The sequence below is a fragment of the Micropterus salmoides genome, unplaced genomic scaffold, assembly GCF_014851395.1.
Source record: "Micropterus salmoides isolate LMB-PRFRI ecotype aquatic unplaced genomic scaffold, ASM1485139v1 Ms_hic_scaffold_12, whole genome shotgun sequence".
Taxonomy (NCBI): Eukaryota; Metazoa; Chordata; class Actinopteri; order Centrarchiformes; family Centrarchidae; genus Micropterus; species Micropterus salmoides.
In genome coordinates, this window is record NW_024040263.1 from 16402167 (window position 1) to 16428609 (window position 26443).

The window sequence follows — 26443 nt, forward strand, 5'->3', positions numbered from 1 at the left end:
CCAATACACCCCCTATAGAGAACCGCTGAGTTGCACCAATGACTCTCTGATAAGTCAACTTAAAAACTGGAGACCACTCAAAGGTAATAACTTCACCCAGGCTCTTTTTTAAATATTAGTTTTCATAGTTTTATTTTAATTGGTGACAGAAATGTATATTAAATATATAATAAAGTTATATCTTATCTTAAAAAAATCCTTGCCTTCATTCAATTGCGAGAGCAGAGAAATGACAGGAAATGAGGAAAGAGAGGAAGAATGACATGCAATAAAGCCAAACTTGAACCTATTACATTTAGAGTCTTAAGCTGATGCTACACGGGGCAAATTTTTGAGCAATGTTGCTGGGCAATCTTGCTGGTGGCAAGTCCGACTATGTTTTGAACGGATAGCGGCGGGGCGTGGTGGGCAGCGGGGACTACTGCGTTTTGGTAATCGGCGTCAGTTGAATGGGATGGCAGCACTGTGTGTTCATTGTTTATATTCATTAATAAATAAAACCTTTTAAACCTATTAAATTTGGCAAAGAATAAATTAAATTTGTTTCTGTGAACTGGTTAAAAACCAAGTTAAGGTATTTATAAATTTCACAAATTATAAATCAAGTCAGGACTGTTCAGTACAGGAGTTAAGATTTGTGCGGTGTCTGCGTATAACTTGTAGGCATTTGAATCCAGGTCCACAGTAAAATGCCCATTACTTGAAATGTTTTGTTGCCTTTAAAGCCACGCTTGCTCTCTTTGAAAGGTCATACTGCTGGAAATGGCTGCATATTTGCTTAAAATGCTCTCTTGCTGTGTGTTAAAGCTACCATGACGGACGCAGACAAGTTCCTGTATGGGGACCGCAGTGAGATAAACAACCCCATGGCCCAGGCCGACTGGGCCACCAAGAAGCTGGTGTGGGTCCCCTCCGAGAAGCTGGGCTTCGAGGCCGGCTCCGTCAAGGAGGAGCATGGAGACGAGTGTGTGGTAGAGCTGACGGACTCGGGCAAGAAGGTGACAGTGAAGAATGTGTCCATCTGTTGGCTTTATGAATTCAAATGAAATTATTGAACGGTGTCATTAGCAGGCAACCAATCAGCATTTTCACTTGACAAAAGCGTTGATGAAAATAATATTAAAGTTTACTTTGTTTCTGCTATCTAAGTCTCGTTCAGGAATCCCTCTGACAGGTGTTTTGTCTCTGTAAATCTCAGGTGAAGGTAAACAAGGATGACATTCAGAAGATGAACCCACCCAAGTTCAGTAAGGTGGAGGACATGGCGGAGCTCACCTGCCTGAATGAGGCCTCTGTGCTGCACAACCTGAAGGAGAGATACTACTCTGGACTCATCTATGTGAGTTTGGGTGGATTCACGTGTTTTGATATAGAGGCACCATGAAGAATCTCACGTTACAGATCTCCCTTCATTATTGACTGTGTGCACTCATGTGACTGGTTGCAGTAACACTCCTCTCTGACGATAACTATCTGCTATCATACCCAGACGTACTCTGGTCTCTTCTGCGTGGTGGTCAACCCCTACAAGTACCTGCCCATCTACACTGAGGAGATAGTGAACATGTACAAGGGCAAGAAGAGACATGAGATGCCCCCTCACATCTATGCCATCACAGACACAGCCTACAGGAGCATGATGCAGGGTATCACAGTTGTTTTTGTAAAGAGAAACGGCGTGTTTAGTGACAAACTTTATTTGCTACTGTATATTTACAGTACACACGCTACCGGTGTGTGTGTACACTAATTTGTACATGCCCACATGGTTTCAGGGCTGCAGCTTACGATTATTGTAAAAATCCCAATGTGACTGATTTAAATAGCTTTTTTTTTTGTTTGATCATCAGTTCAAAACCCAAAGATATTTATTTCACTATGATTTTAAACACATCATTGAGCAGCTATCATAGATGAATAAACTGATGTATAGTTGCCAATTCATTTTCAATTCAGTTTCAGCCCTGCACTGTTACACACCACAGAAACTACAGAGTTAAACAATCACATGCCGTATTATTCTGACATCCGCTACCTGTCAACTTTTTTCCCTGATCGACGTTTCTCCTCTTTCTCTTCCCCTCAGATCGCGAGGACCAGTCCATCCTCTGCACGTAAGTCACTCCGTTCTCCTGGTATCTTCACAATAACTTGGTTTAAGTCAAAATTGCGTGTGTGTTTGTGTTCATGCCGACTGGCTAAAAAGGGACGTGACAATGGAAGAGACATATTGTAAAAGGGGCGTGGCCTCCAAATGGATTCACACACTTGCACACAATATTGTGGAAACGTTGGGTCACGAGCGAAAGAACAGCTGATTAACTGTTCATGCCAAATGGCAAAAAGGTGTGGCTGCACGACAGTGTCTGTTGGTTGTAGGATTAAGTTTCAATGTCGTTTTCCTCTCAAGAACATAATGTGCAATTGAGCTACATTTTCTTGACAAAACAATCTCACCTGAAGCTATTTAGTTGCACTTCTGGAGCTTTTGATCAGTTCACACAGCAGATATCAGCAGATAGTTTTCCAGGTTGTCATGGAATTGTAGATGTTTAAATTACCAGTGTTTTCTCACCCATGTCATGTAAAAAGAAATTGGTTCAGTCATAATTTAATGCCTTAGGATCAGTATTGCCACTGCCCTGATGTTTAGACTTTACCTCGTATGATTAGTACATAATGTGTGTCAACATCTTTCTATGTGCTGTGTCCTTTCCTACAGTGGGGAATCAGGAGCAGGGAAAACAGAAAATACCAAGAAAGTCATTCAGTATCTTGCCCATGTTGCCTCATCTTTCAAGTCCAAGAAAGACCAGGTCAGTAAAAACTCATTGTTTTTCTCTTTCGTTCCCTCCTTCCTTCCTGACGGTTCATCTGAAGATTTGGAAAGGCCACCCCCTGTATTTTCCCCATCTGCTCTGATGTTCCTTGTTCTCTCCATGTTAGTCCTTCTCGATAATGTTGTCTGACTGTGGGGCGACTACTGCACATTCCTCTTTCAGGCCTCGACGTGCCTGCCTCACCTCTCTGTCTGACAGTGAAGCAGAACGCAGATGTGAATGTGTGTCCTCTTATTCTTAGGTTGTTTCACAAGACTTTACCTGAATTTTTTGTGAAATCACTTAATAATTCAACAGGTTGACAACAGGTTTCCTCTGGAGTTAAGTAATCTGTGCATTGAAGTTGGTATCAAATGTATTGAACTCTCTCCTTTCTCACCTCTTCTCCAGGGGAATGCAGTTTTGTCACATGTGAGTTCATCTCTCCGACTCCATACGCATGGTGTCTGTTTATGCACTACTCTACTAACATGAAACGTTTTATTGTCTTAGTATGGGGTTCAAGGAAATGCATTGAAATGTACTTTTTTAAAAAAAAATTTTTTTAGCTTAATGTTTACAGTATAGTAGCATGCAATATTAAAGTGGTATCAAACTCGGGAAGAAAGTCTTTTTGAACATAAAACTACAATAGTAAGAAAATGTTTTAATTAATAAAAGGATCAATGAAGTAACATCTGAAGATTTATCCCTCACAAGTGTTAAATACAAGTTTGTTTTTAAATATGAAAACCTTTTCCTTGCAAATAAAGAATCCGGTGTGGGTTCAGAGAATCAAGAGATAGGTTAAGAGGTTATTCTCTCATGCTAAAATACACCACAGGTGTTTGTTCCCTCTGGCATTAGGTCAAAGTATCTCATTCCCACCCAGCAACAATTTCTTTATTTTTTTCTCAATCTGGTCAGTCTTGATTTTGTCATTGTAGTAGAATGAAACTTTTTGGTGTGTCACAGTAAAATACACTCTTGCATTTCCTTTAGGGGAGGTTGGCTAACTGGCCTTCGTGCTTCTTGTGTTCTCTTGTTTGTGCCTGCATGGACAGGGATGATCTTAAAGGGTTTTTGTGCTTGAGTGGGCTTGCTGTGATGCGGGAATGTGTGTTGGAATGCGCAGGATTCAGTGTGTGTGTGTGGTTGATTGGGCAATATTGACATCCCCTGAGGTAATTCTTTTCAATACGGAGCATGAATTGTTTTTAAAAAAAATTAAATTAATGATTTACTGCATGTAGCTTATGTATGTTTTCGCCAATGAAAGATTTGCAGCTCTCCAAGAAAATGCATGAAAGTTGTGCTTGTTTGACTAATGTCCAACTTAGATGAAAAAGTGTATTGGAGTCTATAGTTTGCTCTGATACTCGATCCTTTTTGTCAGGGGGAACTGGAGAAACAGCTGCTGCAAGCAAACCCCATCCTGGAGGCCTTTGGCAATGCAAAGACCGTCAAGAATGACAACTCCTCAAGATTTGTAAGAATGACTAGATAACCTAAAATTCATGTCTACAAAGCACAGAAAATAAATGTCATATGTGACTTTAAAGCCCTGCCCGTGAGAAGAGCAGAGGAAAAATACAGAAATCATTAATATTAAATAACTTTGGTCGATTTATTTTATGTTCACTTATGACTCCAACACTCATAGTAAGAAGCTGATCAAGAACATAGGTTTTTAAAATGTTTTCAGCCTTACAAACATCACTTTGATTTGTTTTCTCTTGTAGGGAAAATTCATCAGGATCAATTTTGACGTGAATGGATACATCGTTGGAGCCAACATTGAAACTTGCATCCTTTTTAAAATATATGCTACTTTCCCGTTCTGTACAGGGCTGAAAAATTTGCTTCCCCAATTTGCAAAGGGTGACGGAAAGCAATCAGAATTTGCATGCTGTAATGCTCTGCCACATCAGGTTTGCTGTCAGTTAGTTTGTGATTATTCAGCAAAGTTGTTGTTGAATATTTACCATGTGAGTGCAATATCAAATACCATATTAAAATTAGTTTTGACTAGACTCTGTCTGATAGAGGTGCCCCCTCTATCATCCACAAGGTCTGGAAAAAATGCAGGTGCAAGTGCAACCTCAGGCCCCTCACATTTGTGTTTTAATTGTCCTTTAGTGATGCATTTAATCATATTACCACAAAGACAACCTGGAGAGGTCCCTGAGGGTCTGCTTGTTTCTGCACTATATTTTAAAGATGCTGTTTGTCCTGCTCAGTTTGCCTTTGCATTTGTTTGTCCTTGACTGAAATGCTAACCAGATCTGCTGGAGAAGTCTCGGGCCATCCGACAAGCTAAAGAGGAGAGGAGCTTTCACATCTTCTACTACATGCTGACAGGAGCAGGGGACAAGCTGCGCTGTGAGGCATTTTAGTACAACCGTGAATGCATCGAACAGAGCTACTTAAATGAAAATTGAAGAAAGTAGCTAAATAAATGTGGTTTATTGATAGCTGAACATGACTTGCAGTTCAAGAGCAAAGACATTTAAATGAGCAGCTTGTATACACGAAAAGTATCTGCTTCATTCCACTAATATTGGAAACTGATATTTTTTTTGAACCACTCCTTGGTTCAGTTATTAGTGTCTGCAGTACAATGGTGCTGAAGTTGTGTGCATTCAAGCAACAGAGTTTAGCAGGCCCATGAAAGTGTGTTAAAATGGTCAGTTCTCTATAAATAATTCTGCTCTCTCTCTCTTTCTTTCTTTCTTTCTTTCTTTCTTCTCCCCCCCCCCCCAGCCGAGCTGTGTCTGGAGGAATACAGCAAGTACCGTTTCCTTTCCAATGGAAACGTGACAATTCCTGGTCAGCAAGACAAGGACCTGTTCACTGAGACCATGGACGCCTTTCAGATCATGAGCATCCCAGAAGAGGAAACAATTGGTACCTTTTTTGTTTTCATTTGTTTCTGACCTAGTAACGCTGTGGATTTTTGTTTTTCTATGAGCAGGACACAAATGCACACAGACCGAATACCCATTCCTGCTGCTGGTGTCACACTATCCACTGATCTACAGGTGGCAGTAACACACCGCCATATGTTAAGATCATGTCCTAGCAAAGGCAGTGAAGAACACTTCTAGTTAGTAAACATGGATGTAAACAATGCAGAATTTAAAACACTATAAAAAATCTGCTTTGCAAATGTTTAGAGGAAGGAAATGCATTCAATGTTTGTTATGGCTCGAGGTTACACTCAATGCATTTTGGTGAGTGACACAGAGTGTAAAAGCAACTTAGTTTGTAGGCAATAAAAAACTTCACTGAGCACTTTTTTATCTTCTGATTACTCTCATTTTAACAGATTTTAAAAATGTCCGTTATAGTAACTTTCCACAGGATTCAGATGTGGGTTTTTTTTTCTACCAACAGTCCAAAACCCAAGGATATTTAGTTTATAATCAAACTTGATTATTGCACATAATGGGTTTTCCAAGTGTCTTTTTAATGGGGTGAGATTATCAAACGAATGGCGTGGTGGCACATTACTGATCATCTGCAGCACGCTGTGACCTCTTCTGATTGTTTGTCAGGTATGTTGAAGGTGGTGTCGGCCGTGCTGCAGTTGGGGAACATGACCTTCAAGAAGGAGCGCAACTCTGACCAGGCCTCCATGCCTGATGACACCGGTACGCACATTTCATCATTGTAATCGTCCTTTACTCCATTTTCTCAATCCTTCCAACATCCTCCAATATGACTCCCGTGTTTCACCCCCAGCTGCCCAGAAAGTGTGTCACCTGCTGAGCATCAATGTGACCGACTTCACACGAGCCATCCTGTCACCCAGAATCAAGGTCTGTATAGCAATCAATACACTTCAATGATGTGACATGTTTACCTTCTTCTTCTAATGATTATGGGATAAATAGTTTATGATTTCTACCTTTTTTGTGTGTTTGTGTTTTTTTTTGTTTTTTTCTCCTCCACGACTGTATTGTTTGAAGCTGGTGTTGTTTAGTTTTGTAATTCCAAATAAATTAACTATTACTATTAACTATTTTGCAGTTTCCATGTAATGATAATTTTAGTATCACAGGATGACATTAGAGCTTTTCTTTCTTTTATGCAGGTTGGCAGGGACTATGTCCAGAAGGCCCAGACCCAGGAGCAGGCCGAGTTTGCTGTTGAGGCTCTAGCCAAAGCCTCTTACGAGAGGATGTTCCGCTGGCTGGTGTTGAGGATCAATAAGGCCCTGGACAAGACCAAGAGACAGGGGGCCTCCTTCATTGGCATCCTAGATATCGCTGGATTTGAGATCTTTGAGGTATGGTGTTCAGGGCTTGAGAGATTTAGAGTTAAGCGTCATAACTGTAGTTCTATGATTAGACAGAGCACTGTGATGGCTCAGCCGCTTAGTTTCAGCAGTCTGGGCATCCTATAGAGTGATGACAAAGTTCAATCAGTTTAAAAGTGGCGGCTTCAAATTACAAATAGAAGTGAACCTGAAGAGGAGGTCCAGTCAGGCAAAATGGCTAAAATCAGGTCTTTAACAGTCTACCATTACTTTCAGACTCAGGAGAAGTTCACAGAACAGGTAAAACCTGATGAACGGGGGTGTGTGGGGGGGGCGGCGGCTCATGTTTAATCTAATCAGAGATAAGAGAAAAGTGTAGCAGCAGTAAACCGTTGTTACACAAGTGAGTGGTGTGTGGGGGGTAAAGCTGGAACAAGTACATTTTTGTTACATATAGAAAAAGTTGCCTATTCATTTTCTGTCTGTTGAATAATCGTTTCCCTAATTCTGTCCTACAGCTGAACTCGTTTGAGCAGCTGTGTATCAACTACACCAACGAGAAGCTGCAGCAGCTCTTCAACCACACCATGTTCGTCCTGGAGCAGGAGGAGTACCAGAGGGAGGGCATCGAGTGGAGCTTCATCGACTTCGGCCTCGACCTGCAGCCCTGCATCGACCTCATTGAGAAACCTGTAAGATGCCACCCAGTTATTATTCCTCCTCAAGATTCACACACAACAACATTGACAGTACAGTGGAGTAACACTCGATTGTAATTTCTGCAGCAAACAGTTGTGTAATACAAGTCAAGACACTTAAAATAGATTGTTTGTCATGTTACAGGCCGGCCCTCCGGGCATCCTGGCGCTGCTGGATGAGGAGTGCTGGTTCCCCAAAGCCACAGACAAGAGCTTTGTGGAGAAAGTGGTTCAGGAGCAGGGAACACACCCCAAGTTCCAGAAACCCAAGAAACTCAAGGACAACGCTGATTTCTGCATTATACACTATGCTGGAAAGGTCACTGACGATGAATTTTAACTTATAAAATATTAATGTACATTTACAGTTAACACACATACAGTTAACAAACACTTTACCTAGAACCTCGATAAATGTAAAAGTAGTTAAACCAGTGAAAAATACACAAGTAAAGAGTACCGAAGTATTATCAGCAAGTTTATTTAAATTATCTAAAGGAACAGCATAGAATGGTCTCTTCAAGAGTGATATATTATTATAGTGGATGATTATTATTATTATTATTATTATTATTATTATTATTATTATTATTATTATTATTAATGCATTAGCGTGAATGTAGTATTTTAACTAGTTATTTTATGTTTCATATAAATGAACTGGAGTAAAAAGTACATATTTGTTTCCTCTTAAATGTCGTGGGGTATAAGTAAGTATAAAGTGGCAACATGGAAATACTCAAGTACTTTTGCTGTACTTGAGTAAATGTGCATAATTACTTTTTACTTCTAGATGGCTGCAAAGTACCAACATAGTCCTGTGGCTATATTCTGAGTATACAAGGTTTGGCTTGTACATGTAACTAAAGTCATAACATAAGTCATAAATAGTTGCACTTCACAATATGAGGGGGCAGCAAGGCATTAACTTGTAGTAACAGTGGTCTGGTGGTTACCTCAACTTTCCAGCTCTTCATTATAAACGTAGCTCTCCTCTGGTGCAGGTGGACTACAAAGCAGACAACTGGCTGCTGAAAAACATGGATCCGCTAAATGAGTGTGTGGCCACTTTGCTCAACCAGTCTACAGACAAATTTACCGCTGACCTATGGAGAGATGGTAAGGGTTGTAGCTCATCCAAAATGTCATAATGCTTACTGTCTCACTGCTGTATGTAAATGTTTAATTTCTGTCGTCACTAAAGTTTGAAATGTGATGACACCTTCTCCGTGTTCTCTCAGTGGACCGTATTGTCGGCCTGGATAAGGTGGCAGGAATGTCAGACTCCGTGCACGGTGCGGCCAAAACCCGTAAGGGCATGTTCCGCACCGTGGGCCAGCTGTACAAGGAGCAGCTGGGTAACCTCATGGCCACGCTCAGGAACACCAACCCCAACTTCGTCCGCTGCATTATCCCCAACCACGAGAAGAAGGTATAAACAATGACTCAGCATTGCAGCTGTTGCAGAAACTGATGCATGAGCATTGTGGTACAAGTGAAGGAACATAAAATATGACAAACTACGAATGTGCTCTGGCATATTGGTGCCTGTAAGACATGTTTAACTAACAAAGAAGAAAAGATTGAGATTTATGAGCCTTGAATGCTTTCAGGCGTGGAAATAAAATAGTTGTGCTTCACTTGATATGTGGGGATCCACCTGTAAAAGAACCACTACTCATCCTACATCCTGACATGGTTTATTAGACAAGACCATTTTATTTTTTCTGCCAATATCACAAATTTGAACGACTAATGATGCAGTCAATTTAGATGAGGGGTAAAAAAAATTAACAATGCATTTATAGACGATCATTACAATACAAATAATTTGACTTTAATGTTGTTTGAATTTGTTTCTTCTTCAGGCTGGTAAACTGGAGTCTCACCTGGTTCTGGACCAGCTAAGGTGTAATGGAGTCCTGGAGGGGATTCGCATCTGCAGACAGGGCTTCCCCAATCGCATCGTCTTCCAGGAGTTCAGACAGAGGTGACAAATACCAACAACAACACCTTTCAAACATCTTTCTCTTTTTTTAGTATATTTTTAGAAAATGACTAAATACCTAACGACCAATTCCTCAAAATAATTTCCCCCATTTTTTTTCTCTCAGGCTACCCCCCCTCTAAAGAAATAATCCTCCTTTTCAGAGACACATTTATATTTTACCCACTCAATAAAGATCCCCATCCCAGTCTAAACTTCAAGTTCTCAAGTAGGACAAATGTGAAAAAGAAAAATGGATCAAAGGACATATAATCCACAAAAGTGAATGTGTGCCTATAACTACAAAAGCAAGTCATGAAGTAAAAACAACTGCAGTCCTAAATTACAGATTTCAAGTCAAACTACTTGAGAAATTTAATTGTGCTTGTCTGTCTTTTTAAGGTATGAAATCCTCACTCCGAATTCCATCCCAAAGGGCTTTATGGACGGAAAGCAAGCCTGCGTGCTCATGGTAAGAACAATAAATCAGTTTTAAAAGTAAGCAATTCATCAGAACGAGGACAAAATGTCTCATCCTTCTCCATTTCAAGTTTTAAGAGGTCACTGAGTCACCTCTGTCCTCTTCATGTCAGATAAAAGCTCTGGAGCTGGACCCAAACCTGTACCGCATCGGTCAAAGTAAAGTGTTCTTCAGAGCTGGAGTCCTGGCCCACCTGGAGGAGGAGAGAGACATTAAGATCACAGATGTGATCATCAGCTTCCAGGCCTGGTGCAGAGGATATGTGGCCCGCAAGTATGAAGGAGTCACTCGATCCAGAACAGTGAAGATATTTAACCAAGCAACATATTTGTGCACTTCAGCTTTTGTTTTTTTTTTCTACTGCAGATGAATAAATGTAACACACTATGATGAAAGGAAAGAACTTCTAGGCAAAATGTCAAATATGTTACTTCTGTTTTTTGTACCCCAGAGCCTTTGCCAAGAGACAGCAGCAGCTGACCGCCATGAAAGTTATCCAAAGGAACTGTGCTGCTTACCTCAAACTCAGGAACTGGCAGTGGTGGAGGCTTTTCACCAAGGTAAGATATTGGAGAAGCCACTTAAAGTTGCTTGCTTTTTACCATTGTTGTTGGCTAACCCAATAATAGGACAGCAAATAGCACCCTGTTGATTACAAACAAAATCAAGTTGATAGTCCTTTTCTGAGCAGACAAAACAAGTTCAAAAATTATTACAGTAATATCTAAAAGCACATAAATAACGAAACTGTTAAGCTTCTAATGTATGCGTATAGGCTAATACATTTTTGAATGAAAGGCTATTCCGCTGCAGCCAAAGTCGAGTCCCATTTAAGTTTTTAATTATTCATGACCGTTTGTTGGTGCTCCCAAAAATAAAACTACGCGCAGCACAGCAATTTTTCCGTATTTATTGGTCACCAAGTTAAGTCAAATCAACTCGCAGCTCTATTAGTCCAAAAATGAAATCTGTAGTTCTGGGTGTCGATATGTAGAGTTTTATAGAGGCTTATAGAGTTTTTAACTATATACAGTACACTGATATCACTTGTGAGATATTGACATCTTTATCGGGCGTCTGTAGAGCACTCACCTTTTATTGTACTGTAATGGTAATTAAGAAAACGCAAGGAAAATACATTTTACTATTGAACAATGTTTTTAAAGATTTACCGTGAGATTTTAATTTTTATTCTTTCTTTCTTTTAGGTGAAGCCTCTGCTGCAGGTGACTCGCCAGGATGAGGAGATGGTGGCCAAAGAGGAGGAGCTGCTCAAGGTCAAGGAGAGACAACTGCAGACTGAGGAGCTGCTCAAAGAATATGAGGCCAAGCAGCAACAGGTAAGAGTCTTCACAAGAGTCTTATTTCAAATCTGCGATAGTGGACAGATTTATTTGTAGATCTGCATCAGATTTTCTGTAGCAGCATTTAAATCTGGCACATGTAGAATTACTGCATAAAAACATGAATCGTTATGACAAAACCTATTTACTTCTGCATGATGCTGCTCTGAGATGTAATTTTCCAGCCTCACCTTGACACCCCCTCTGCCAGCTGAATTCTGAGAAGCTAGCTCTTCAAGAGCAGCTGCAGGCAGAGACGGAGCTGTGTGCAGAGGCTGAGGAGATGAGAGCCCGTCTGGCCACCAGGAAGCAAGAGCTGGAGGACATCCTGCATGACCTGGAGTCTCGCCTGGAGGAGGAGGAAGAGAGGGTCTCCCAGATGAACACTGAGAGAAAGAAGATGCAGCAGAACATCACGGTCAGTCAAGTCCTGAGGGATAGAGAATGTGAGATGAGATGGGGAAGAATCATACCCAAAAAATACAATGGCAGTGTTTTTAAAAAGACGCATTAACATTTCAAATTGGTTGTGGTGTTCATCCAGGACCTGGAGCAGCAGCTGGATGAGGAGGAAGCAGCCAGACAGAAGCTTCAGATGGAGAAGGTCACCACGGACGCCAAGCTGAAGAAGATAGAGGAGGCGGTCATGGTGCTGGAGGACCAGAACAACAAGCTCAATAAGGTCTCATACAACACGTCCATGGTCTTCAGCACTGATTAATACACAGTCCAGGATAAATAAAACAGAATTACACCTGGGACAACAAGTCATCTGTTTTTTCTTTTGTCTTTTTAACCACAGGAGAAGAAACAGATGGAGGAGAGGATCTCAGAGTTCACCACCAACTTGGCCGAAGAGGAGGAGAAGTCCAAAAGTCTGCAGAAACTCAAGAATAAACACGAAGCCATGATCACAGATTTGGAGGGCAAGTATTTGTTTTTGACATTATTGTTGCATTTTTATTTATTTATTTATTTTTGACCCACCCAATAATGTGCTAGTGTGTTTCAATAAAATTGAATTGTCATTTTGATTAATTTTTCTTTCTTCGTTGATTTAAAATCAAGCTTTAGTTGTTTTTTTTAAATTTAAATTAAAATTTCTTTTAAATCTAACAACCACAATCCCTTTCTACAGAGCCGCAGAAGTGTCATGGAAAGAAAAAACTTTCTGTGTGCACGATTTAATAATAATCTTAAATTTCTAATGTGTGCTCTCAATTTTAAGATTGTTTTTGGAGTGAGATTCCCACACTGCCCAAACAAATCTCAGTGACATCTGAACATAATCTGTAAGATTTATTAATATAATGCATTGCAGACTGTGAGTTGAGGAAAAAGGGAAAGGGGCTAAACTCAACGGGCATGAAAGGTGTTTCATGATTTTGGAGGTGTCTGTGTGAATGCCTACGTCTACACACTCACACATTAGTGTGGGGTTGTTGCTTTCTCTTGTTTGGATGTAGTGAGGTTCTCCACAGGGCCTGAAATAAGAGATCACTCCATAAACAATGCTAAACGAAGAGTGCAAATTAAGTATAATTCATGACACTGCTGCATACTTTTTAAATCCTTTAATGTGTGTGGTTTTTTTGGTGTCCTTTTACCTTTTGCTAATAATTACAATTTAAATTAGTAAATTTTGGGCGCTCTCTCACAGATCGTCTAAGAAAAGAGGAGAAAGTGCGTCAGGAGTTGGAGAAGAACCGTCGTAAACTAGAGGGAGACTCCACTGAACTCCATGACCAGATTGCTGACCTGCAGGCCCAGATTGCTGAACTCCGAGCTCAGCTGGCTAAGAAGGAAGAGGAACTCCACGCTGCACTGGCCAGGTTTTTAAAAAAAATAAAAAATATATATATATTCATATTCAAATTTAACAGCAACAACATGACCGATTGTGATGACCTTTTGTCATAGTCTTATAGGCTGCTTACAAGGATACTATTTCCTGTTGTCCCCCTGAAGCTTTATATGAACTTCCCTGATCATAAAAGTTGGATGATGTTGACACAGACTGTTGTTTACTTCCAACAACATTCATGCAGAGTGTCAGTATTTCGATCTCATTCCTGCTCTTTATCTCACCCTTAGGATCGAGGAGGAGGCTGCCGCCAAGAACGCAGCCCAGAAGGTTATCAGGGAGCTGGAGGCGCAGATCTCCGAGCTGCAGGAGGATCTGGAGCTGGAGAGGCAGGCACGCGCCAAGGCTGAGAAACAGCGTAGGGACCTGGGAGAGGAGCTGGAGGCCCTCAAGACTGAGCTGGAGGACACTTTGGACTCCACTGCAGCACAGCAGGAGCTGAGGTAACAGTTAGGCCTGTGTAGGTTTGCAGTATATTTTTTATTTTTATTTAGGGAAAAATACTCTGAATTGTGAATTACTTAAGACACAGAATCCATGGAGAAGTTCTTGGTTTCCTGTAACAAGTAGAAAGTCTGACTGAATGAAAAGTCGTGAGATCCAAGTCGATATAATTTCATGGCAGTCCATCTAATAGTTGTTGAGACACTCTGACACTTGGGTGAGATTGTCCAGGTGTTCATGTGGAAGGCTCCAAGGGCAACAAGATTGTGCTCAGATAAATGTAGTTTTTCCTCTTCTGTCCTCTTCTCAAATCTGTGGTGTGTGTTGTGTTTTTTTTTTTTTTTTTTGGGTCATTCAGGTCCAAGCGTGAGATGGAGGTCACCCAGCTGAAGAAGAATCTGGAGGAAGAGGCCAAGCTCCACGAGCAGCAGATGGCTGACATGAGACAAAAACACAATCAGGCATTTGAGGAGCTCAACGAACAGCTGGAACAAGCCAAAAGGGTAACGAAATGGGGTGGTCAGAAGATGCCAAAGATTAATAAATACCTGGATTAACAACAGTAACATGCGTCATGTGTGCCACTCCTGCAGAACAAGGTGTCGGTGGAGAAAGCCAAGCAGGCGCTGGAGAGCGAGAGGAACGAGCTGCAGATTGAGATGAAGAGTCTGACACAAGGCAAAGGGGAGTCTGAACACCGTCGTAAGAAGGCCGAGGCCCAGGTTCAAGAACTACAGGTCAAATACGGGGAAAGTGAACGACAGAGGCAGGAGGTGGCCGCCAAGATGGCCAAGATGCAGGTACAGTGTGGACGGAGTATGTGGTTGAATGGAAGAAAGTTTGCAATTGTGTTTCTGTGAGGATGGATGGATGGAGTGGCTGATTAAATTGTGTCTATGATTTGTTATTCTTTCTACCTGGTGTCTAGACGGAGCTGGACAACTTAAACGGCCTCCTGAGTCAAGCGGAGGGTAAGAACATCAAATCCAGCAAAGACCTTTCTTCTACGCAGTCTCAGCTGCAGGATCTACAGGTACAAACATCTTCATCACTACTGTTACTACTTTTTGCACTCTTGTCTGTCTTCTAATCTCACTTGTCTTACTTGTTTCGATTATCAGTTCATTGTTGTTTATTTGAAAATGACTAAAATTCATCAGGTGCTGCGTTTCTCTGTTTTATAACATTGTAAATTAAATATCTTTGGAATTTAAACTGTTTTTAAAAAAAAAAAAAAAAAACTGGGACTTGTTTCATATTGTATTGATCAACAATTAATCGAGAGAAATCTGCAAATTAACCAATAATGAAAAAATTAATTGATGGAGGACATACGGTATAAACATGTAAAACACTGTATCTGCAATATATTAATACCTTCTGAACCCTTGGCGCCCAATTCTGCATTTAAATAATCAGTCGTAACTCAGTCAGACTCATACACATTTGTAGTGTGAATCACACTTTTGAAGGATATCAATATCTCCAGTGTCTGTAAATATGCTAATGAATCGTAGAAGAAAAGACATTCCTTATAACTTTATATCTTGCCTAATAATCACCTTTAAATGTTTTCTTGACTATTAAATCATCCAGCGACAGTTTCTGTACATTACTGGTGACACAGCAAACGTGAAATGCCACTTGCTAATTCACATACCGTCAAATATAGGCAAAAAACAATAAATGGAGTGAAAACTGAGGGGGGGAAAGCCTTGAGCTTACCAGGTTTAAAGAATATATTTTTCTCAAGTTGTACTTCTCCTCCTCTTTACTTCAGGCGTTGCTCCAAGAAGAGACTCGTCAGAAGCTGGCCCTCTCCACCCGCCTGAAACAGCTGGAGGACGAGCAGCACAGCCTGCGGGAGATGGTGGAGGAAGAGGAAGAGGGCAAGAAGAACTTGGAGAAGCAGATCTCTACTCTGCAGGCTCAGGTCGGTCACAGTGTCACACTCTCTCTCTGTTCACTTAAACAAAGCCGTTATCTTTGTTTCACATCACACACACATCAGCAGTTATTGAACTCAGATCTGTATAATTCAAGAGAGTTGATTTGGTCTCTGGGGTGGGGGAGTAGCTCTATGGATGGCAATGTCAGTCTGTCCACCACATTAGTCTAGCGCCACCAGTAGGTCAAAGTTTTCATGTACAGGTGCTGGTCATATAATTAGAATATCATCAAAGTTGATTTATTTCAGTAATTCCATTCAAAAAGTGAAACTTGGATATTATATTCATTCATTACACACAGACGGACATTCCAAGTGTTTATTTCATTTAATTGTGATGATTAAAACTGACAAAATGAAAATCCCAAATTCAGTATCTCTGAAAATTAGATTATTACTTAAGAACAATACAAAAAAAGGATTTTTAGAAATGTTGGCCAACTGAAAAGTATGAACATGAAAAGTATGAGCATGTACAGCACTCAGTACTTAGTTGGGGCTCCTTTTTCCTGAATTACTGCAGCAATGCGGCGTGGCATGGAGTCGATCAGTCTGTGGCACTGCTCAGGTGTTATGAGAGCCCAGGTTGCTCTGATAGTGGCCTTTAGCTCTTCTGCATTGTTGGGTCTGGCGTAGCACATCTTCCTCTTCACAATACCCCATAGATTTTCTATAGGGTTAAGGTCAGGCGAGTTTGCTGGCCAATTAAGAACAGGGATACCATGGTCCTTAAACCAGGTACTGGTAGCTTTGGCACTGTGTGCAGGATCCAAGTCCTGTTAGAAAATGAAATCTGCATCTCCATAAAGTTGGTCAGCAGCAGGAAGCATGAAGTTCTCTAAAACTTCCTGGTAGACGGCTGCGTTGACCTTGGACCTCAGAAAACACAGTGGACCGACACCAGCAGATGACATGGCACCCCAAACCATCACTGACTGTGGAAACGTTACACTGGACTTCAAGCAATGTGGATTCTGTGCCTCTCCTCTTCCTCCAGACTCTGGGACCTTGATTTCCAAAGGAAATGCAAATTTACTTTGAGAACATAACTTTGGACCACTCAGCAGTAGTCCAGTCCTTTTTGTCTTTAGCCCAGGCGAGACGCTTCTGACGCTGTGTCTTGTTCAAGAGTGGCTTGACACAAGGAATGCGACAGCTGAAACCCATGTCTTGCATACGTCTGTGCGTGGTGGTTCTTGAAGCACTGACTCAGCTGCAGCCACTCTTTGTGAATCTCCCACATTTTTGAATGGGTTTTGTTTCAGAATCCTCTCCAGGATGCATTTATCCCTATTGCTTGTACAGTTTTTCTACCACATCTTTTCCTTCCCTTTGCCTCTCTATTAATGTGCTTGGACACAGAGCTCTGTGAACAGCCAGCCTCTTTAGCAATGACCTTTTGTGTCTTGCCCTCCTTGTGCAAGATGTCAGTGGTCGTCTTTTGGACAGCTGTCAAGTCAGCAGTCTTCCCCATGATTGTGTAGCCTACAGAACTAGACTGAGACCATTTAAAGGCCTTTGCAGGTGTTTTGAGTTAATTAGCAGTAGAGTGTGGCACCAGGTGTCTTCAATATTGAACCTTTTCACAATATTCTAATTTTCTGAAATACTGATTTTTGGGGTTTTCATTAGTTGTCAGTTATAATCATCAAAATTAAAAGGAATGAACACTTGAAATATATCAGTCTGTGTGGAATGAATGTATACATTATACAAGTTTCACTTTCTGAATGGAATTACTGAAATAAATCAACTTTTTGATGATATTCTAATTATATGACCAGCACCTGTATTCAGAGAAATATCTGAACATATAAAGGTGCATCCCAAAAATTTGAATATCATGGAAAAGTTAATTGTGAGCACCAGGACCAGACTGAGAGATTAAAGGCTCGGGAAACCTTTTGCAGGTATTTGGAGCTAATTAGCTGATTAGAGCTCTTCTCAGGTCAGCGTCTCTGTATTATACCTTTTTTAATTATTATTAAAAGAAATCCTTGTGTCAACATTTTGAGATACTGGAATTTTGATTTCTGTGGGCTGTAAGTTGTAATCATCAAGATTATTTCACTGTGTGTAATAAATCTAGAATATATGAAAGTTTCACTTCTTGTATTAAATTACGGTACAAATAACTTTTTCCACAACTCATATTTTCTGAGATGCACCTGTACAAAATGGATTGGCACCAAAGTTTTGTAACACTCATGGGTTTCCAGATGATTACTCGCACTGAGTTTGGTGAGCCTCTGACTTTTTCCTCTAGTGCAATCATCGGAACATTCATGTCCTCCTCGCTATAAATTTAATTTCTCCTGTGATCCTCCTTGAGTTTCCATCTAGTGCCACCATCAGGTCAAAACTACCATTTTGTCCAAAAATTTGATTTACCAAAATTTACAAAACTGATGACTTTCCCATCAGCCTCAGTTGTGCTTATTAGCAAATGCACCGCTGTGCCTAAGTAGAGCCTCACACAGCTGCTAGCATGGTTTATAGACTCTATAACCCTGTTTAGAGCAAGATTAAAAGTGCTTAGCTGGTAAACAGAGTAAACAATAAAAATGCTAAAATAATGAGACTACTGAGAAAAGATGAACAGGATGAAACAAACGCATAATCTTAGAAGCGTGGTTCAAATGAAACTTGCTTTACTCTCCTCAATCCACCTTTGATCCAGTCTTCCTCACTAAATCGAAAAATTGTAATGTAGCCTTGATTCATTTCATCAGTAGTCCCCAATTTCCCCCAACAAACACATTTCATTCTTGTCTTTCTAATCTCCCCTCTTTTCTTTCATGTCTTCAGCTGGCAGAGATGAAGAAGAAGCTGGAGCAGGAGGCTGCGTCTCTGGACAGTGCAGAGGAGGGACGCAAGCGAAGCCAGCGGGAGTTGGACAGTGTGATGCAGCAGCTGGAGGAGAAGACCGCAGCCTACGACAAACTGGACAAGACAAAAACCCGTTTACAGCAGGAGCTGGATGACCTCATAGTGGACCAGGACCACCTGAGGCAGATTGTCTCTAACCTGGAGAAGAAGCAGAAGAAATTTGACCAGGTATCATGTCAGCAGTGACAAAGACAAATGATAAACTGCTCATTTTTCATTTGACAGTTTGAAATCTTGGACAATGGACAACTGTCTTCAATGTGTCAGATAAAAAGGAACATTAGAATTAGCAGCTGTAACAATCATATAATGGTCATAAGGGAATATGAATAAAATATGAGATCAACTTTTCACCACCAACATCCAAGATTGATTTCTCAATCAGTGAAACAATGAGTACCCTGTTCATTTCACCACAACGTCGCCTTCGTCGCCTTCAAAAAAGTCTTTTAACTAGGGGATGTTGACCCCCAACTGCCATTTGTTGTCTCTCTCCTTCTCCTAGATGCTGGCCGAGGAGAAAATGATCTCTACTAAGTATGCAGAGGAGCGCGACAAGGCCGAGGCTGAGGCCAGGGAGAAGGAAACACGAGCTCTGACACTGGCCCGTGAGCTGGAGGCCATGGTGGTTCTGAAAGATGAGTTGGACCGGGCTAATAAGGTGCTCAAGGCTGAGATGGAAGACTTGGTCTCCTCCAAGGACGATGTTGGCAAGAGTGTAAGCAAAAATAGTAACACATATTGGTTTTGTCTACCCTGGAAATGTTTTTATTTATGTTTTATATAAGCAGCAAAGATTGCGTTGCTCCTCTTCAGTCTTAAAAATGCTGAATGTGTACCAACGCAACCACAGGTTCATGAGCTGGAGAGGTCAAAGCGTGCCATGGAGCAGCAGTTGGAGGAGATGAAAACTCAGCTGGAGGAGCTGGAGGATGAGCTGCAGACCACGGAGGACGCCAAACTGCGTCTGGAGGTCAACATGCAGGCCATGAAGGCCCAGTTTGACCGAGACCTGCAGGCCCGAGATGAGCAGGGAGAGGAAAAAAGGAAACAGCTGGTTAAACAGGTAGGAGAAAAGACCCTTAAAATGTTTAGCGACAGCTTTTTTTTTCATAGTTTTTTTTCACAAACCATTGCAGGGTTGTAAATTTTAAATTACATTTTCGCGTAGAATTTCTGAAAATGTCCTTTTGCTCTCCTTCAGGTGCGTGAGATGGAGATCGAGCTGGAAGATGAACGCAGGCAGCGTAGTGGGGCCCTCTCATCCAAGAAGAAACTGGAGATGGACCTGGCAGAGCTCGGATCCCAGATCGATGCTGCCAACAAGGGCCGCGATGAGGCCCTCAAACAGCTGAAAAAACTCCAGGTAATATAGGCATGCAAAAAGTGGTCACTGTGGTCACATACATTAATTGGAAAATCCCTCAAAATGATGGCCGTCTAACTTCAGCACTGCTGTCTGCATGTGTACTCTCCAGGCCCAAATGAAAGACTTGATAAGAGAGCTGGACGAGCTGCGTTTATCCAGAGACGAAGCCGTCAACGGGGCCAAGGAGATTGAGAAGAAGCTCAAGGACATGGAGGCAGACGCCCTGCACTTCCAGGAGGTATGAATGTGGAAAATAACTGAAAACTCTGAAACCTGACTGGATATAATAAAAAGTGCCTGATTTGGACAATTTCTTGGACAATATTATAAATTACATATATTGCATATATAATATAATAATAATATAATATTATTATTAAATAATAAACCATCTGTACAATTGTGAGATCTGACCTTTTCTGTGACACATTGAAATGGTCCACGCCAGGTACTTTCATATCCAGTCATTGAAGAGCATTAAATTGCTTTCAAAGCTCTCCACTGTTCATCTTTAACTGATCATTTTGCTTATGACCGCCTGTGAAAGAAGAATGACTCCTAGTCATATTTTGAATGTCAATAACTGTCCTAATTGGATGCTACTGTTTATTGTGATCTCAATCACGTAGTATATAGATATTGGGAAATGGAAAAAATTCATCATCATTTGACTCATGCATCTCAGAAAGGAAAGTACGACGACTTATTAGGCCCATTGTCAATAATAAAAATAAAACATTTCCAGTTAAGGGAGAGAGGATAATGTTAAGTGAAAAAACTCAGTTTCTGAGATTAAAGTGTTAATAAAACGTGAAATTTGTTTCTTCCGAGTTGTTGTTGTGGGTTTTTTTTGTTTTTTTTTAAATAATAATATAAGACAACAGTCAGTGCAGACAAAAGAGGAGAGGTGGGGCTTTCAGACAGCTAGGCAGATATGAGTGACTACAACAAAGCCACTTAAAAGCATGTGTCACATCTTAGATCAGATCATTAATAAATGTTACTGATTTGTGAAAGTAGTTTAGATGTGACTGCTAATATCTGCATACCCTGCTTTTAATAGAGTACAGAGCCTTTAAAAAACACAAGCACATCTGAAAAATAATTTTTTTTTTTTCTTGTGTATTTGTGACTATAATTTCAGAGAATGTTTGACTTTATTTCTCATAAATTTACCCCCCTCCCACGCCTCCTGTAGTTTATACATTTTTTGGTTATACCAACAATGGACTAGAGGCTGGCAGGGGAGTGGATTTTTTCCTGTCCTGTCCCAATCCTATGACAAAAGATAAATTAAAATATCTTGTGCCATAACAATCCTGGGAGAATTAAATAAAAATATCAGAAAATAGTGTTTATTCCCATTCGAACTGAAAATCTGTATATATAAAAACAGAGCTATGATTCCTGTCCCGCTCACTCCTGTTGTCTTTTTTTTTTTTTTTTCTGTCCCGTCCCAGTCACATGATGATTAGAGAAATTTACTCCCATCTGGCAGATTTCTGAAAAAATGTCAGCCGCTGCAATGGACATAATAGTCAGTCATAGGAATGAGATCTGAGCTAAAAGTAATTTCTCTCATCTGTGCGAGCTTAAAAATTGGCAGGAGGGTTCTAGTTGTTGTTGTTTGACGTCAATCAACGCACATCATTTCCTATTAGTATTATCTAATTAATAAAATAGTTCCACTAAAGTGCAATGACATTAAGAGTCAAGGTTGCTTTTATTGCCTACTGAGACAATAATTGCTGCTTAAAGTAGACATGTAACAAAAGACACTGACGGAATACTGTCACTACTACTGAGTATGTGCTCGGACTGCCATACCAACAAGCCAGGCTCTTCGGCATTGTGGTCAAGTTGCATGTTTGGTACCCTATAGACCCGTTTTGTATTTTGGTAAGCGTGACTGGTTCACTCCCTTCGCTACAGACACTTGACTATTATTATAATTATTAGCACATAATGCATACTTTTATATTAGTGTATAGAAGAGCATTGAAGCACTGTCTCTATTCAGCACCATGGTTTTAAGCAAATTTTTTGTTAAGACCATGTCCAATTTCTGTAATTAACTTAGCTGAAATTGCCACAAGGTTTACAGGTTATTGTCCCAACAACCTCTGCAGCTTCAGGCTTTAAAGTCTTAATATACTTGTGTCTTGTCCTTCCTTCAGGATCTGGCCACTGCAGAGAGACTCAAGAAACAATTTCAGACCGAGAGAGATGAGCTTCAGGACGAGATTAACAGCAGCAATAGCAAGAAGTATGAATCAAACAATAACAGCCACTTTTCAGATGTTTTTTCAGTAAATTAACTTGATGTGCACGACTTCAGTATCTACTGTACATGTACACTTTGTCATGTGGAACTGCATAGTGTGTACTTTAAAAATACAAGGTCAGCTTATGCAGTATCTACAAGTGTGTCTCCATTCACTAACTGCCCCTCCTCTTCCACCCTTGTTGTTGCTAGTACTCTGCTGGCAGATGAGAAGAGGAGGCTGGAGGCTCGTATCACCCAGCTGGAGGAGGAGATGGAGGAAGAGCATCTCAACACAGAGATGGTCAACGATCGCCTGAAGAGAACCACGCTGCAGGTAAGGACGCACTCCCATATGTTGATCCTAGCAGCTGACAATTTTACGTTTTGTGTGCAAGTAGGAGAAAGGTAGGAGGTAAGAAAGTAATGTTTTATATTTCTGGCATCAGTGATAACATCTAATTTGGAATAAACAGAGGACTGTAGTTAGTTGGAGCAGCGACAAAAAAAATATTGTCAGGTGAAAGGTTGAAGTGAAGTAAAAACACTGCAACCAAGAAGAAGAAAATGTGAAACATCCAGGGCAACTGAGATCACTACTTTAGGATATGCTTTACTTGAACAAGGTCTCTCCACTGTGTTTCTGACATCAGGCTGAGCAGTTGACCACAGAGCTGGCTGCAGAGCGCAGCTCCTCCCAGCGGCTGGAGGGGGCTCGTTCCCAGCTGGATCGCCAGAACAAGGAGCTGAAGCTGAAGCTGCAGGAGCTCGAGGGGGCCATCAAGTCCAAGTACAAGTCCTCCGTTACCACCCTGGAGGCCAAGATCACTCAGCTGGAGGAACAGCTCGACATAGAGTCAAAGTGAGTGACACTTTGATAACAGTCTGTAAAAACACTATTTGGGTGGTGTTTCAAAGCAAACAAGAACTTGACCATGACCAGTCCTTTTCTTCTTTTTTTTTTACAAATCCCCAGATCCTAAAAGTTTCAGTAATAATGTTTGTGTGTTCCCGATTCAGTAATTATATATTTTATAAAGATTTCTACATTTTTCTCGTACTTCAGCAGCTTTTTGTACTTTCACAGTCTCAACACTGTGGACTGATTCCTTGCTTCATATTCTACTCATTTCAGGGAGCGTCAGCAGGCCTCCAGGCTGGCCAAGCGGACAGAGAAGAAGCTGAAAGAGGTCATGGTGCAGGTTGACGACGAGAGGCGCAACACAGAGCAATTCAAAGATCAGGTAAGCCTCATCACTAATCTTTTTTACTTTAATTTCCAGGTTATTAAAAGGAGAGAGAGGAGTCTTGTTGTGTAGTTTGATCCTGACTTGAATCCTTGCTGATCTGCTTGTATTGTTTTTGGCACTAATTGAACCCTCTCTTTGCAGGTGGAGAAGACCAACACCCGAATGCGTCAGCTGAAGCGTCAGTTAGAGGAGGCAGAGGGGAGGTGACACGAGCCAACGCCTACCGCAGGAAGCTGCAGAGGGAGCTGGATGATGCCACTGAGTCAGCAGACGTTATGAACCGTGAAGTTAGCACTCTGAAGAGCAAGCTCAGGTAGAGGCTTCTACACTTATTTATCCAGAGGGTCTGTCTCTGAGTGCATAACAGGTTACATTTCACAACTGAGAGTAGAGTATTTAATAAGTTAAAGGGGAACTACATGCAGATCAGTTTCAAGTCTGTGAAATGTGTTGCATAATGTCCTCTGTGGCCTTGAAGGAGCTCTGCAAAGTCTGATAATAACCGGAGTGATGCAAGGGGTGTGTGTGTGTGTGTGTGTGTGTGTGTGTGTGTGTGTGTGTGTGTGTGTGTGTGTGTGTGTGTGTGTGTGTGTTGTGTGTGTGTGTGGTGTGTGTGTGTGGTGTGTGTGTGTGTGTGTGTGTGTGTGTGTGTGTGTGTGTGTGTGTGTGTGTGTGTGTGTGTGTGTGTGTGTGTGTGGGGAATAAAAATAATTCTGCTGCATCGATTTTGATACTACTTTAACAAACTGTCCATCTCGAGTCCAACAATGTTAGAGCAGTGCAATGCTTAAGGAAGGTTTTTGGATTCTGACCTGTTCTGGGTGTTTAAATATCAGAATATCTTGACTGCTCAGTGAAGTCCCCAAACTTTAGGGATTTTGATTATACACATATACAAGTATAGTCTTTAATGTATGGTATTCATTAATATTGTATGACTCATCTTTCCTACTTTTTTTTAACCATTGTGTTTGTTTAAAGGCGTGGGGACTTGCCTTTCAATATGCGGCGTACCGTGAATCGCACTGGCCTGGACAGTGATGAGGACATGGAAGGGCAACACGAGGCATCTGAGCCATCAGCTGAGTGAACGGAGGAGAGCCAAGAGGGAAATATTATAGTGACCACAGTCCACATGCAGATATCGTAAAACATTAGCCAGCAAGCTATAAGGAAGACTTTTAAGAGGAGGATTTAGCCTTGTATTCCCTTTAATCATCTTATAGCCTTACTGTAACATTCCATATAAGACATTTTATATTTGGCCAAATAATCGAATTCATCTCAGTAAATCTGAGTGGTGTTTTTCTACAAAGGCTACACGCATACTTGTCTTTTTTTCTACTAAATGGGTATATTATATCACACATTTCTCTTCTAACAAGCCATTACAATTTCATTTTATTTGTGCTTGAGGTTTACATGCTTTTACTGTACCATTTGGGGGAAACACTGGACATTATGCTTGTTTTGCACACAAATAAGGGTCTGGTTTTTTTTGGGGGGGGGGGGGGCAGATTTTGATGCAGTTTCACATTTGCTAGTGTCAGTAAAAATATGTGCATCTGTACTGTATGCTTTCCCTCTCACTGTGTTATCCTGTCCTGTTATTACCTCAACCAATTTTGCACAATGCCTACACAGACACGAGAATGGAAATTGTTCAGTTCATCAGTGGTGGTATGATTTGAAATTCAGCAATGTTGGTGCACATTTTGAACAATCATCTATGATGGCTTGGTTGACTTATTGTTTCTCTGGTTTTACACATTGATTGTTGGTGGTGGGTCATGTATTAGCTCTCAAGTTACTATGTTGTGTGCTATGCTTTGCACAGTGAGGGGGATGCTGTTAGCACATTAGCCTCCAAATGTTTCACTAGTTGAGTCCTGCATATTTTAGATTAGGTATGATACCCTACCAATGTATTATCAAACAAATTGATGCCAATATTTGAAGACTATTCTATATTTTAATCAAATGCCTTAATGCAATAAATTGAGCAAATATCAAATGCATTTAACGTCCTTGTCTCTTGTGTGAATTAACCCAATTTGTGGGCTTAAAGGTAGGTTTATATTTTTCAAGTCTGTATTAAAACAATCATCACATGCCAATACGTGCATGAAACAGTTTTTGGCCATAGTTATCATTCCTCCTGTTCATATGGCTGTGAAAAGAACACACCATTTTAAATGCTGTGTGATTGAGGACAAAGTCCAGTCTTTCTGTGCAAAAAATCTAAAAATGAGTATCTTCCAAAGTTGGTCTTTTTAGTACAAAATTCCCTGTTTGTCTTGTACATTGCTTTTCAAAATAACCCTGTGTGAATGAGTGCATTATTCTGAGGAACAACCCATAATGGCTTTAAAAAAAGACACTATAGGCAAGTTTCATTCAAGTTCTGACAAGCTTCTACATGGTACAACAAATATGTCTGGGGGAAACTCATAACTTTACATTTAATGAGGATGCTGAAGTGAGGGAGAGCTGAAACTCAATGCCACATGAATTCATCAAGTCTCAGCAAGAATCCCATTGTCCTGCACATTCAACTGTACCCAGTCATTCCTTGATAGTAGTAGTATAAATATCATACCTTCTTTGCCAAATGTTTGTATTAGTAACTACAGAGTAAGGCGACAGATACTCAAATCAGCTGGTCACAGTGCAAATATATATATATATACACTCAGTACTACGTTGCACTTCTGTAGGTTTTGTAGACTTTTTTTTTAATAGTGTTATGGAAGTTTACACTGGTTAAATTGTGATAGGAGCTTTTGTCTCAGTTTGAACAGTCTCAGTAGATGTAGATGCGTCTCAG

The 26443-nt window shown here is 40.7% G+C and overlaps 1 pseudogene; it reads left to right on the top strand.

Annotated features, from left to right (window-relative positions):
• Positions 1 to 791: 791 nt before the first annotated feature.
• LOC119899213 lies at positions 792 to 25631 on the top strand (annotated as a pseudogene).
• Positions 25632 to 26443: the final 812 nt, after the last annotated feature.